Genomic DNA, 13,934 nt, shown 5'->3' with positions numbered 1-13,934 from the left:
TTGAATTAACCATAACATGATTAGTCTAAATGTTAATAAATTAGGTGTATATCAGCAATCATAAATCAAAGAAGAAATGTCTTACTTCTTAGAAATATATGTTACCTAGGTGACGAGGATCACTCGTCGCTTTGTGTAAGTTCCAGTACGAAACAGCGCGGGGGCGCACCTGTTATTTTTCCGATGGTAAAAACAAATTATATGTTGTTGTATTACTTATCAGTATCTAGTTTTTGACCAGCGAATGTGTGAAAATGTGCATTTTTTTGTCCGTCATTAAAACGGCGCCGGCGGCATCACATTACATTTTCATCAACAGGTTATAACCAACTAGTTTGTTGTACCTATATGGGCGCTCAGTTTTTCCTTCTGTAAAATACATTTGGCCAAAATCGCATTTTATAAAAGATGAAAGGCTACTGTATGCACAGGCTATTTAAGTGTCTATGTATTGGCTATGACTAGATGGCAAATGCATACCTCTCAGTCTCAGGCGACGTCCCACATGTCTCAGTAAGTCAGACATCAAATAAATAAAATATTAGCCTTTATAGACATAGTGTTTAGTAGTAGCCTATTTATTCAAACAACAAGATATTTATTTACCCTTCGCAAAACTTCGTTCAGCTGCTGTCTACTGTGCGGCTGCTGTGGAACTTCAGTTGATTCCGTGAATATAGAGAGGGCGGAGTTATCAGCATACTGACAGCTTGAGGATTGAATACGATTTACACAAGTTCATTTTAAGAACTTTCATTGGCTAAATATTTGTAAAACAGACAGACGGACGTAAATGGTAACTAATAGCATTGATTTAAAAAAAAAAAAAAAAAAAAACACCACCCAAAAAAGGGCACTTCGGAGTGTAAGGGCAAAAAGGGCATGTGCTCTGCACAGGTTGAGCCCTACCTGTGCACGTGCCTGATATATATATATATATCTTATCTATGTATCCCTCTATCTCTCTCTTTCTCTCCCTCTCTCTCTCTCTCCCTCTCTCTCTCTCTCTCTCTCTCTCTCTCTCTCTCTCTATATATATATATATATATCTTGTCTATGTATCTCTCTCTATCTATGTATATCTATCTCTTTCTCTCTATCTTGATAGATATACATATACTTACTTTTAATAAAAATAAAGTACATTCACCAATTTTAATATTAAATATCATAGCCAAAAAAGTTTTAATGATGTGGTTTATCACTATTTATTCTGACCCAGGTCCACCATGGCCAGCAAAAGAGGGAAAAAGAAAATGAAAAAAAGTATGGATGAAGAGACTGTAGAGAGCCCCAAAAATGTGACAGAAGATCTACAAGTTGCTGAAGAAGTAGAGAAGCATGGAGAAGACCAGATCATGCTAAGATAATGTGTCCAGCGAGGAGAGTGTACAGTGTGATGAGATGGTTCTGTCCAGTGGTAAGAGTTTAATCATTGTATTCGGTCTTGATTCTGAGAATGTAAGCATTCCTCAATTGAAATTTTGAAATATAGATATTTGCCTTAGATTTTTAACTGGTACACAGAAACGGGACCACACTTATTAAGCATACTTAATAAGCATACATTGCTTTTTTTATTAACATTGATGTTTCAAGTTCATTTTTATTATCAGACAATGTCACTGATTTTAATTTAGTAGATTATTTTTAACATCATGCTTTTTTATCTTATGTTAAAATGGTATTGTCAAATAACATTTGTTTATTTATTTGTTACATTTTTTTTATCTCCTATTGAAATCTTATTTAGCGCTTTGGTTAAAGTGGAAATCTAAGTGCTTCATAAATATGCCTTAACTCTACATTGAATATTTTGTTGATTGCAGATAAAACCAGCTCCCTGAAGTTGCTGAAGAAAAATAAAAGACTGCGGAAAAAAATTAAGAAAATGCATGAGGAAATTGACATTTTGAAGAAAAAATTGAGGGCAAGAACAGGTTGGTGACTATGGCTGGGTGAGGTCTGTTAAGATGTTAGCGGAATGAAATGTAGAACTGCTTTGCGACAACAGGATGGGGCTGATTTTAAAATAAGTCATTTTTGCAAAGTCTGTCAAGTGTCAAAATATATAGGACAATTTGATTACCCATTTCTTTTCAAACTTTAGTTCTTTGTCAGGAGATAGCAGATGCCAAAGCTTAAAATACATCCACAGTAAAAAACAAAACAAAAAAAATTACTGGCAGTTGAGGCTTATTTATGGTGTGAACTGAAGGCACTTGAATACAAATGAAAACCAGTTCACACAAAAAGTAAATTGTTATAATGTGATGTTTTTTTGTTTGTTTTTTTGGGTGGGGGGGGCAGGGAAGTCAAAAAAGTACAAATCCCGTGATTCAGATGATTCCAGCTCCACCTCCAGCTCCAGCTCAAGCTCCACCTCCAGCTCCACCTTCAAATCCACCTCAAGCTCCTCACTTTCATCCTCTTCGTTCTCCAAAATGTAGAAATCCCGCAAGAAGAGTAAAAAGGAGCACTGTCATCCTCTGGCAATGGCGAGAGGTACTGTTGTGTTTGGCAACCATTTTGCAATTAAGGGCCATAGTGTTACCTTTTTTTTTTCTAACAGGAATAACTACTATTAGGGACACTTATCATTTGAAATGTTTATCCCTTGGCACACCTTCCTAGGCTTGCCAACGTCTTATTATATTTAGTAAATGAATACATAAGACTATTTCAATTAACATCAAATTTACATCATACATCAATAACAAGATACAATGATTAAATACAAATGTGTAAAAGAGTCATGATTGTGATTCTAAGAATGTTTTGTAACTATGCAATTTGCTAGAATGTTGTTGGGCTTACCTCACATGTTTCTTGTTTATCTTCAGAAATAATGGGATAGCCTGCAGTAGATTAGCCAGCAGACAGGGCAGTTCACAGTAGAGTGCACATACTGGATAACAGTGTTCTTCAAATCTGACTTTGGTGGGCCTGTAGAGTTTAGCTCCATCCCTAATAATATTTTTTTTTATTTTTCATTTTTTTACTATTGATAGAATCCTGCTGTTCTTACCTGCAGTGGTTCCCAACCCCTGTTTTTGTAGCCCCCAACACTGTACAGTACATTTCACATGTCCTCATTGAACACACCCAATTCAATACTAAATTCAACCAATCTCAATTCGCCTTCATATACTACACCCTAAAAGTATACTCCTTTTGTGAGGAAAAAGTACATACATTAGAGCACAGATACTCAACAGGCGGCCCGCGGGCCGCATCCGGCCCATCGGCATTAATTTGATGGCCCGCGTCATGCAAAAGATGAACGCACTTTTTTTATAATTTGAGCTCAAAAGTATACGCGAATATTAGACAGTTTGATTTTTATCTATGTATATTGCGAACGGTCGATAATCCGTTGGTAGATTAATAAAAAATAACATTCATCATCGTCATTGTGATGTGTGTGAAATGTTTAGTGAGACTTTAGCTACTTGATATCTCCGAAATGTACCATTAACTTGCTAAGCGCAACAATAGCAAAACAAACGGTAAAACTGTCAGGCAACTTGTGTGTGCGGCACGCTATGCATAGCTCGTGCATTCAGAGCTGCGCACTTTCACAGCTGATTCGGGTGACGTTAGAGCTGATCCGCGCATCTCTACTGCAATGTGTAATTGGCCGATGATCCTCATAAAAACAAAACTTATTTTCAAAGTGTCAATGGGTTATAAACAGTAGCAAAAAGCGCTCCCATTACAATTACGAGCTGTCAGCACGGCAGTGATGAGTTCGCGACACACTTGCAAAACCTCCAGTTATAACCGGCAGTTTTGTTCGGAACGGGGCACGGCTCGCATGAAAAACTGATCAAAGCTGCTTTTGAGCGAATTCTGACAAACTTAAAAGTTGCGACCCTGTATAATGTCATCTAAAGAAAACATATAATAAATAATTGAACATTTGATGTAGGCTAATTGCCTATATATATTATAGGCCTAATCAATAATTGTTAAATATTGAAAATATAAAGATAATATATGAAGAGCTCTTTTCCAAAACGCGATAAACGCCATTTTTAAAGAAAGGTTTGTGCTTTCTGTTTGAGGTCTCCGTGAAAGTTTGAAAGTCTTTTAGTGCCGCTCACGTCCGTAATGGAGAACTGTCACGTAACATTGTTTTTTCCTCATAAATGCAAACACGAAAAATAAAAGACAAAAGACTTTTTTAAAAATACAAACAAAAAAAGCGTTTATAGCGTTTTGGGGGGAAAAAATGATGGATTTATTGCGTTTTGGAAAAAAAAAAAAAATGAACTCTGTTTGAATATGAACTCTTTTTTTTTTTTTTTTTGCTTAATATTAATAATTAATATTGCTAGAAAACTGTTAATCCACTTTTTGTTCCATATTTTTTATTTCCATGTTCAGTATTAGCCTACTTTAAATAGGACAAAGACTAGCAAGACTTACCTAGCAAGGTTTTTTAATACTCTGAGTATGAACTCATTAATATCGCAAGAAAATTATTATCCAAATAAAATTTTATTTTAATTTTATGTTCAGTATTACAGTATTCAGTTGACTATTCAGTAGAAAGACTAGCAAGACTTACCTAGCAAGATAGGTAATAAACTGAATTTCTAGTAAAAACTGTAAATATTGTCATAAATAAAGTTTTACGATGCAAGTTGTAATTTGTGGCCCTTCACATTTAATATGGTTTAAATGTGGCCCCCTTGGCATCTGAACTTGAGTACCCCTGCATTAGAGTATGTATGAGAGGCATGTAGTAGTATCCAGCTTTGGGACATAATACTTCATCATCTTTAACAGACAGCTCTGTTGCTTAGTTATGTGCATCCTGTCACCGTTTAAACTGCCCTGTCAATCATCTTATCACAGTTCCACATTCCACAGATCCACAGTCTTTCATGAGGAGAAACTCTCATGTGGATAACATTTAATAAATAGGTTTACGTATATTAAACAACATTGAATAAATATATTTTTTCAATGCATGTAGATAAGCAAGTTGTTTGGCTGGCAGTTTATATGACACAGACTTGATTCTTGTCTGTACTGTGATCATTTACAATGCTGCCTATGACAATTGGGTGGGAGTAAGCAATGCTATTTAATATATACTTTCAGTCCTATTCTAGTCAGTTTAAAGTAAATGGCTTATAATTCTGTTTTTCTTGTTTTCTTTGCAGCTCGCACAATTGACGATGTGGTACGTCGGTACCACAAAGTTGTGAAGGCTTACAAGAGTCAGGGGAGCATGAATAAGGCCTTCAAAACTGTAGGTGTGGATCGTAACACACTGGCTCTGTCTGCTCCCCTGGCTGAAATTACAATGGCAGCTCCAAAATTTTTAAAGAGCCTCCCACCATTTAATCTCAAAAAAGAGAAGCTTTTAGATTATTCAAAGCGTTGTGCAGAATCAATGACTCCAGAGGTCCGTGCTAAAATTGAAGAGCTAAAAGCGAAAGGCAAGCTTCTGCCAATCAAGTATAAATATAGATAAGACCCTTATTTTTCAGTTGTTTTATATTGGGGCTATTGTATTATTTGTTTCTGAATCAGTCCCGGTAATATGTTTTGCTTAATGTTTAAAAAGCCATTTTATTTTTGTGTTGCAATCTTTTAAAACTTCAGAATAAAGTTTTGAATTGTAAAAATCTGCTCACATCTCATTAATTTCCATTATTTGTATTGACAGGCAGGTGGCTACAAAGGGTAGGTACACTTAAAGTTTGGGTATATTTAATTTGTAGCCTTATGCTTTGTTTTTTTAGCACTCAAAAATCACTCGTCCATGAACAGGCTACACTCAAATAGTGTATGCAGATATCAGCGGACTGTGCTGATGACAAAAATCATGTATTTATGCTCTGAACTAGTGAGTTAATCCAATCTAAGGCACAGATGGATAAGGTAAGATAGAAATGAAGCACACTTAAGTACAGTCTTGATACACTTTATTTTACGTAGCTTATACCTGTGTAATATTCTGTAATTGCAATGTAATTAGGAAGCTAATGCATGTATTTAAGCTGTGAACTAGTGAGTTAATTCAAACTAAGGTACATATGAATAAGGTAAGATAGAAATGAAGTCCACTTAAGTACAGTCTTGATACACTTTATTTTACGTAGCTTATACCTGTGTAATATTATGTAATTGCAATGTAATTAGGAAGTTGATGCATGTATTTAAGCTGTGAACTAGTGAGTTAATTCAAACTAAGGTACATATGGATAAGGTATGTAGATACACATGAAGTCCACTTAAGTACAGTCTTGATACACTTTATTTTACGTAGCTTATACCTGTGTAATATTATGTAATTGCAATGGAATTAGGAAGTTAATGCATGTATTTAAACTGTGAACTAGTGAGTTAATTCAAACTAAGGTACATATGGATAAGTTATGTAAATACAAATGAAGTACACTTAAGTACAGTCTTGATGCACTTTATTTTACGTAGCTTATACCTGTGTAATGTTATGTAATTGCAATGTAATTAGGAAGCTAATGCATGTATTTAAGCCGTGAACTAGTGAGTTAATTCAAAGTAAGGTACATATGAATAAGGTATGTAGATACACATGAAGTCCACTTAAGTACAGTCTTGATACACTTTATTTTACGTAGCTTATACCTGTGTAATATTCTGTAGTTGCAGTGTAATTAGGAAGTTAATGCATGTATTTAAGCTGTGAACTAGTGAGTTAATACAAACTAAGGTACATATGGATAAGGAATGTAGATACACATGAAGTCCACTTAAGTACAGTCTTGATACACTTTATTTTACGTAGCTTATACCTGTGTAATATTCTGTAGTTGCAATGTAATTAGGAAGTTAATGCATGTATTTAAGCTGTGAACTAGTGAGTTAATTCAAACTAAGGTACATATGGATAAGGTATGTAGATACACATGAAGTCCACTTAAGTACAGTCTTGATACACTTTATTTTACGTAGCTTATACCTGTGTAATGTTATGTAATTGCAATGTAATTAGGAAGCTAATGCATGTATTTAAACTGTGAACTAGTGAGTTAATTCAAACTAAGGTACATATGGATAAGGTATGTAAATACAAATGAAGTACACTTAAGTACAGTCTTGATGCACTTTATTTTACGTAGCTTATACCTGTGTAATGTTATGTAATTGCAATGTAATTAGGAAGCTAATGCATGTATTTAAGCCGTGAACTAGTGAGTTAATTCAAAGTAAGGTACATATGGATAAGGTATGTAAATACAAATGAAGTACACTTAAGTACAGTCTTGATACACTTTATTTTACGTAGCTTATACCTGTGTAATATTATGTAATTGCAATGTAATTAGGAAGTTAATGCATGTATTTAAGCTGTGAACTAGTGAGTTAATTCAAACTAAGGTACATATGGATAAGGTATGTAGATACACATGAAGTCCACTTAAGTACAGTCTTGATACACTTTATTTTACGTAGCTTATACCTGTGTAATATTATGTAATTGCAATGTAATTAGGAAGCTAATGCATGTATTTAAGCTGTGAACTAGTGAGTTAATTCAAACTAAGGTACATGTGTGGTACTAAGTACTTTCTTACATAATTACAGTGTACCAAGTTTGTAACATGTATGTAACAGACTCGGCTTGTTACATATGTGTAACAGTAGCTGCCTATTACATGTGTGTAATTACAATCTGTAAGTACAGGCTGTACCATAACTTAGTTACATGTTAATTACATTTTGGTACATGTAATTACAATGTTTATTACTAAGTAATTAACTAAGTAATTACTCTGTATCAAGGACACCGTAAAATAAAGTGATTCCATTTATTTATTTGCCAAATGACGGTAATTTTCTTCAAATCTTCCACTCACTGATAGTTTCAGGTAAGTGAAGCAGCTTTGGCGAGATAGGTCTCACTGCAGAACGTCATAGCAGTGTGAGGACGACAGTGCCAGCCTAACAGTCTGATGCCGGAACCGCATACCATACATATCCACCTTACATATACCATACCTAAACCTACCCATCCCCACCCCCTGACCCCTAAACCTACCCATCTCCACCCCCTGATCCCTAAACCCACCCCTAAACCTACCTATCTCCACCCCTTAGATGCTTTTACCCCGCCCACTTCCGGCATCAGACTGTTAGGCTGGCGCTGTCACCCTCACACTGCTATGACGTATGGTTCTGCGGTTCTGCAGTTGGGTAATATTGGCTTTGGCTCTGTTGTAAAGTTTTCTTTCATCCATGCAAGACCAGGAGACGTTGGGATAAGCAGAAGTGATTTATTTGGATCTTCGCTGTGTGTCGTCTGTAGTGTTCTTCCAAGTCTAACTGAGTTCTATACAGTATAGTTTTTATACCTTTACAAGGAGGAGGGACTTTTGGAGGTGGAGACAAATCAAGACAAAGCATAGGCATGAGTTGATTCAATCAAGAGTCAGCATAACACTATCATTCAAATGATCCAATCAGCCTGACAGCATCACCCATACCTTCTTACTTTGGGACCATGACACTGTTCCGGATACAAAGGTTAATGTCCGCCACCTGGGCTGCTTGACTTAATCTTCTTTGAAATATCATCATCTATACCTCACATGCTAAAATCAGTAACCTCATTTAAACATTTAATAAATTTGTTATTCCACAGTCCCCCGTTTGAGAGTTCTTAAAAACTCTCACAAAATACAAATTTAGACACTTAAAAGTTAATTCTTGTAACTGGTGTAAGTTACAGGCACATAGCAAGTTCATTCTTGTAACTTGTGTAAGTTACAGGCACGTATAACTTATTCTGTGTTGTTCATCTGTAATTACATGCTGACACAGAAACAAACATGCAATTTAGGGTCCGTGAATTATCTGCGTTGTGTATTTTTCATTTTCTTTTGTGATGGTTCGTTCAGCAGTGGGTCTGGTTGTCTTCTTGAGGTTGGGGCTTCATACGCAGATGAGACGGTCGTTGCATATGGATCTCGAAAAAGCCATCAAGTTTTATCTGCACACTGTAAGACAGAAAACAGAAAAACAGAGAGCAGTATTTCTTCAAAACACTACGGTTGTAGCAGTTTAAACACTATGGTTCTATCGTTTTCAGAGTCTACTGTTGTCGTTTCATTCTTTCCCTATTTCTTAATTTATTTGACACCTATGGACCAGTGAGGTAAGGATGGACTAAATCGGGAAAGGCCTATGAGGTAGTGTCTTCACCCTGGGTTCACCCCCGAACGCCTGTTACGTCAGTTCTTCCCAGGGCACCTCACTTGTCCGTGTCCTATTCTGTCCCTGTGTTGTGTACACACTGTACAGTGTGTGAGAAAATTGGCACATTTCCATTCTCTAGTGAAACATCAGTCCTAATAAACATCATTAACAGAGGATGGTGTCTGATTGTAATGGTCTGTGGCTTAACATTTAAGGCTGTGAGTATACTGAATGTCCCCCAAACAAAGGCTGAGACAGTCACTTTCTTTTTGTTCTATTAAACAAAAAATAAGTCTTTTCATCTTTGTTGTGAGTTACTGGGGAAATTAAGCACTCACAGCCTAAATGGTTAACACTGTATCAAGTTGCCCCACGAGTTTAACGAGGAGGGGAGGGGCTGCTTCAGAATATCAAGCAGGCTAAGCAGAAGCTGAGTAACCTTATTTACATCTTTAAAGTTCTTTTTGCTTTTCCTACACTCATTTCCAAAATGTCCGTGCTTGCCACAGTAAGAACAACTGGCTTCTCTAGGGCTTTTGCATTTCTTTTGCTTCTCTGAGTTAACCTTAAAGGATGCTGCTGCAATTTTTACTCTTGCCTTGACATCAGAGTCTCTTTCCCAAATAGCTAAACTGTCCAAGTTGTCTTGCAGGGTTCTACTGGACCATGTTAATTCTAAAACACCTTCTCTCAAATCGCCTTTACTGACATGTTGCAGTTCGGAAGTAACAGCAGACTCAAAATTGTTGAATTCAGATTCAGTTAGAATTTGTGACATCAGCTGCGTAACTTCCGGCAACGACATGTCGTAAAGATGCATTGGTAACACTTTACGGTAAGGGTACATGAATTATCATGAATTCATGTATAAATTCATGCATGAAATATGCATTAATTCATGCATTAATATCTCATGAATCATCAGGAACTAACACGAGTTCAACGTTTTTCATTCATGACTTCATGGATGAACAACACCTTAATTAAAACATTAACTAAGATGAGTACATCATCATGAATTATGATTTATTACGCATGATCATGATGTTTTCTTTGTTCACACAAAAAATTGGACTTTACCACCCATTGTGGATAAAGCTATGGTTATGGTACATGAATCATCATGAATTCATGCATAAAAAAGTATTAATTCATGCATGCAAGACTACTCTTCGAATTATTAAAGGAATGTACAAAAATCCACATTATCTAATGCATGCATACAGGCTAGAACAGTATATCAATTAATGTGAGAACTTTTTTTCTGAATTATGATCTGAGTTATCCAGCATGTTCATGTCTTCTTCATAGCCTGCAGGTAAATGGACAGACCCCAAAATTGGCCAATCACAGCACATAACATATGAATTCTGTTGGCATTCAAATACTAGTCATCATTAACTAAGCATTATTTATCAATGATTTCATCATGTGTGTGGCCCCTCAACTAAAGTGGTGACTTGGTGCTTTGAAACACTGATGAACAATGTGTTTTCATTATGATCTGAGTTATCCAGCATGTTCATGTCTTCTTCATAGCCTGCAGGTAAATGGACAGACCCCCAAATTGGCCAATCACAGCACATAACATACGAATTCTGTTGGCATTCAAATACAGTAGTCATCATTAACTAAGCATTATTTATCAATGACTTCATCATGTGTGTGGCCCCTCAACTAAAGTGGTGACTTGGTGCTTTGAAACACTGATGAACAATGTGGCATAACTGTGAAATGACATGAATATGAACATGAAAGTTCAAGTCTTTGCAAACAATGTACTGTGGACACAAATGGACTTTGATCTTAACTGTACTGCTTTATTCTTAAACGGTATAAACCAGTTAAAAACCATAAAGCTGTTTAAAAAAAAAGTTTCACAAACAGCTTGATCTCTATTTGGGTAAAGAGTCACCTTTTAACGTATAAAGCAACTGATGTGACTCCTCCATATCATGAAATTGTAACAGTTTTATGGTTTTGTAAAGAGTTTTCAGATATACAGGCACTTAAAATAAAGTTCATGGTGTATACTGAATTCCTTCTCAGCTCTTTCCAGCTGTTGATTTAACTGGTTTATACCGTTTGGTCTCAGAATAAAGCAGTAAAGTTACATAACATTATTACGATTTTACAGCTAAAAAACGTACGTTAAACTATTTACGAATATTTCATATCATAAAGATATCTGTATAATTTCCCTTTTACCATTTAATAAATTATAAATGTACGATCCCTTTACCCTAACTCCACACCTAAACATACCCATTTTATAGATAAAAGGATAAAACGTAATGGACAGATATGTGTAGGGAAATGGCAGCTTTATTAACAATGTAGCATTAAAAGATAGTTTGAGCCACTAATCCTACCCCTACCCCTAAACCTAACCATTTCTTAAAACTACGTAACTACAATTATAAATTAAAACAACAGACAGACAATCACATCATTTATTTATTGAGAAAATGTCAAAACCGGTACCAAAAGTCGTTCACATGACGATGTGTCGCAGTCCTCTCTGGCAGTATATAATAGTTATATAATAGTTATGTATGAGGTAACGTTACAGAGCAGAATTTAAGTTATTAATCCATGAAAATGTTAATCCGGTTTCGGTTCGCTGTTCGCTCTGTGAAGGCGCGCGCGCGCGCTTCTCCATTTCAAATGTAGTACACAACAAACACGGCATGTCGCAATCTGTGACGAAGCATGCGAGAGCCAATGAGCGTTTGATATCACTGCCGTAAAACATGTCGTAACGCTTCGGGCGCAATTTTTGAATTTGAATTCACCACGAGCGCGGGATGCCGGGATATGACGTTAACGGTCTCTGCCGAGAAATGGAGATGAAGATCACTGGATAAAGGGCTGCATTTGGATCTGTTTCTTGCAAACAACGTATGGATTCTAAAGATTTGGATCACATTAAGCTAATAAAATTTATTTATTTTGTGAATTTATGTTGTGTTTTAGTGTATTATGTGTCAAAATATTAATGCCACGATTTTAATATGCATAAGTTAAATAGGAATACGCCTAAATTTGTACGTCGTTGTTTGTATAAGTTGTTTATAAGTAAATAAATTACGTTTTTGTGCTGTCCACTGTCAGTATTATACGTTTCTGTGTGTATAAAACATAAATAAATGTACGTATGGTAGAACTACACTTTACGTAAAAATACACATGTATTCTCATGAGATCACGTTGCAAGTTAAGATCAAAGTCCATTTGTGTCCACAGTACATTGTTTGCAAAGGCTTGAACTTTCATGCTCATATTCATGTCATTTCACAGTTATGCCACATTGTTCATCAGTGTTTCAAAGCACCAAGTCACCACTTTAGTTGAGGGGCCACAAACATGATGAAGTCATTGATAAATAATGCTTAGTTAATGATGACTACTGTATTTGAATGCCAACAGAATTCGTATGTTATGTGCTGTGATTGGCCAATTTGGGGGTCTGTCCATTTACCTGCAGGCTATGAAGAAGACATGAACATGCTGGATAACTCAGATCATAATGAAAACACATTGTTCATCAGTGTTTCAAAGCACCAAGTCACCACTTTAGTTGAGGGGCCACACACATGATGAAATCATTGATAAATAATGCTTAGTTAATGATGACTAGTATTTGAACGCCAACAGAATTCGTATGTTATGTGCTGTGATTGGCCAATTTTGGGGTCTGTCCATTTACCTGCAGGCTATGAAGAAGACATGAACATGCTGGATAACTCAGATCATAATTCAGAAAAAAAGTTCTCACATTAATTGATATACTGTTCTAGCCTGTATGCATGCATTAGATAATGTGGATTTTTGTACATTCCTTTAATAATTCGAAGAGTAGTCTTGCATGCATGAATTAATACTTTTTTATGCATGAATTCATGATGATTCATGTACCATAACCATAGCTTTATCCACAATGGGTGGTAAAGTCCAATTTTTTGTGTGAACAAAGAAAACATCATGATCATGCGTAATAAATCATAATTCATGATGATGTACTCATCTTAGTTAATGTTTTAATTAAGGTGTTGTTCATCCATGAAGTCATGAATGAAAAACGTTGAACTCGTGTTAGTTCCTGATGATTCATGAAATATTAATGCATGAATTAATGCATATTTCATGCATGAATTTATACATGAATTCATGATAATTCATGTACCCTTACCGTAAAGTGTTACCGATGCGTTTTACTGAACAATGCTCTCCTAAACTCAGAAAAATTTCTTTGCACTGATGGCAAACTTTCAGCAATTCTCTCAATATCTTTCGGGCCTAAAGATGTTTTGACTGCTTGTGTTTGGACAACAGAAGAGTTCGGAGTAACACTTTTAGTTCCCTGAGATCTTCTCCTAGCCCCACAAACCTGCACTGAATCTACAGGCTGATCAGTTACTGATTGGATGGCTACATTTGTTTCAAAGAAAGCTTTTAAGTCAGGATAATTGTTATCAGGCTGACTAACTTCTTCCACATCAGTTTTTTCTGCATCTTTGTTGCGGTTTACTTTCTTAGTCAACGAAGATATTCTAGCACGGAGCTCTTTGATCTGTTTCTCTAGCTCGGAGTTGCGCTTAGACTGTTCTGTAGCTAGGGTTAAACCAAATTCTCTGTGACAACAGATAAAACTTTTCACACTGTTCTTGCGAATACTTTCTCCTAGTACCTTCTTACAATCTTCGATTGACCAAACTTTGCCTGGATCAATGCCA

At 35.9% G+C, this 13,934-nt stretch overlaps 1 long non-coding RNA gene across 1 annotated transcript; it reads left to right on the top strand.

The window, feature by feature from the left end:
• Positions 1–1,834: 1,834 nt before the first annotated feature.
• LOC307165578 lies at positions 1,835–5,223 on the top strand. The gene is made up of 3 exons (XR_013822503.1): positions 1,835–1,940; positions 2,311–2,505; positions 5,175–5,223. It is a non-coding gene; the product is annotated as an uncharacterized lncRNA (long non-coding RNA).
• The last annotated feature ends 8,711 nt before the right edge of the window (positions 5,224–13,934 follow it).

Source organism: Squalius cephalus (assembly GCF_949319135.1).
Source record: "Squalius cephalus genome assembly, chromosome: 10".
In the NCBI taxonomy this organism is placed as follows: Eukaryota; Metazoa; Chordata; class Actinopteri; order Cypriniformes; family Leuciscidae; genus Squalius; species Squalius cephalus.
Note: the sequence above shows the minus strand (reverse complement) of the source record. Positions and strands in the feature narration are given on the sequence as shown.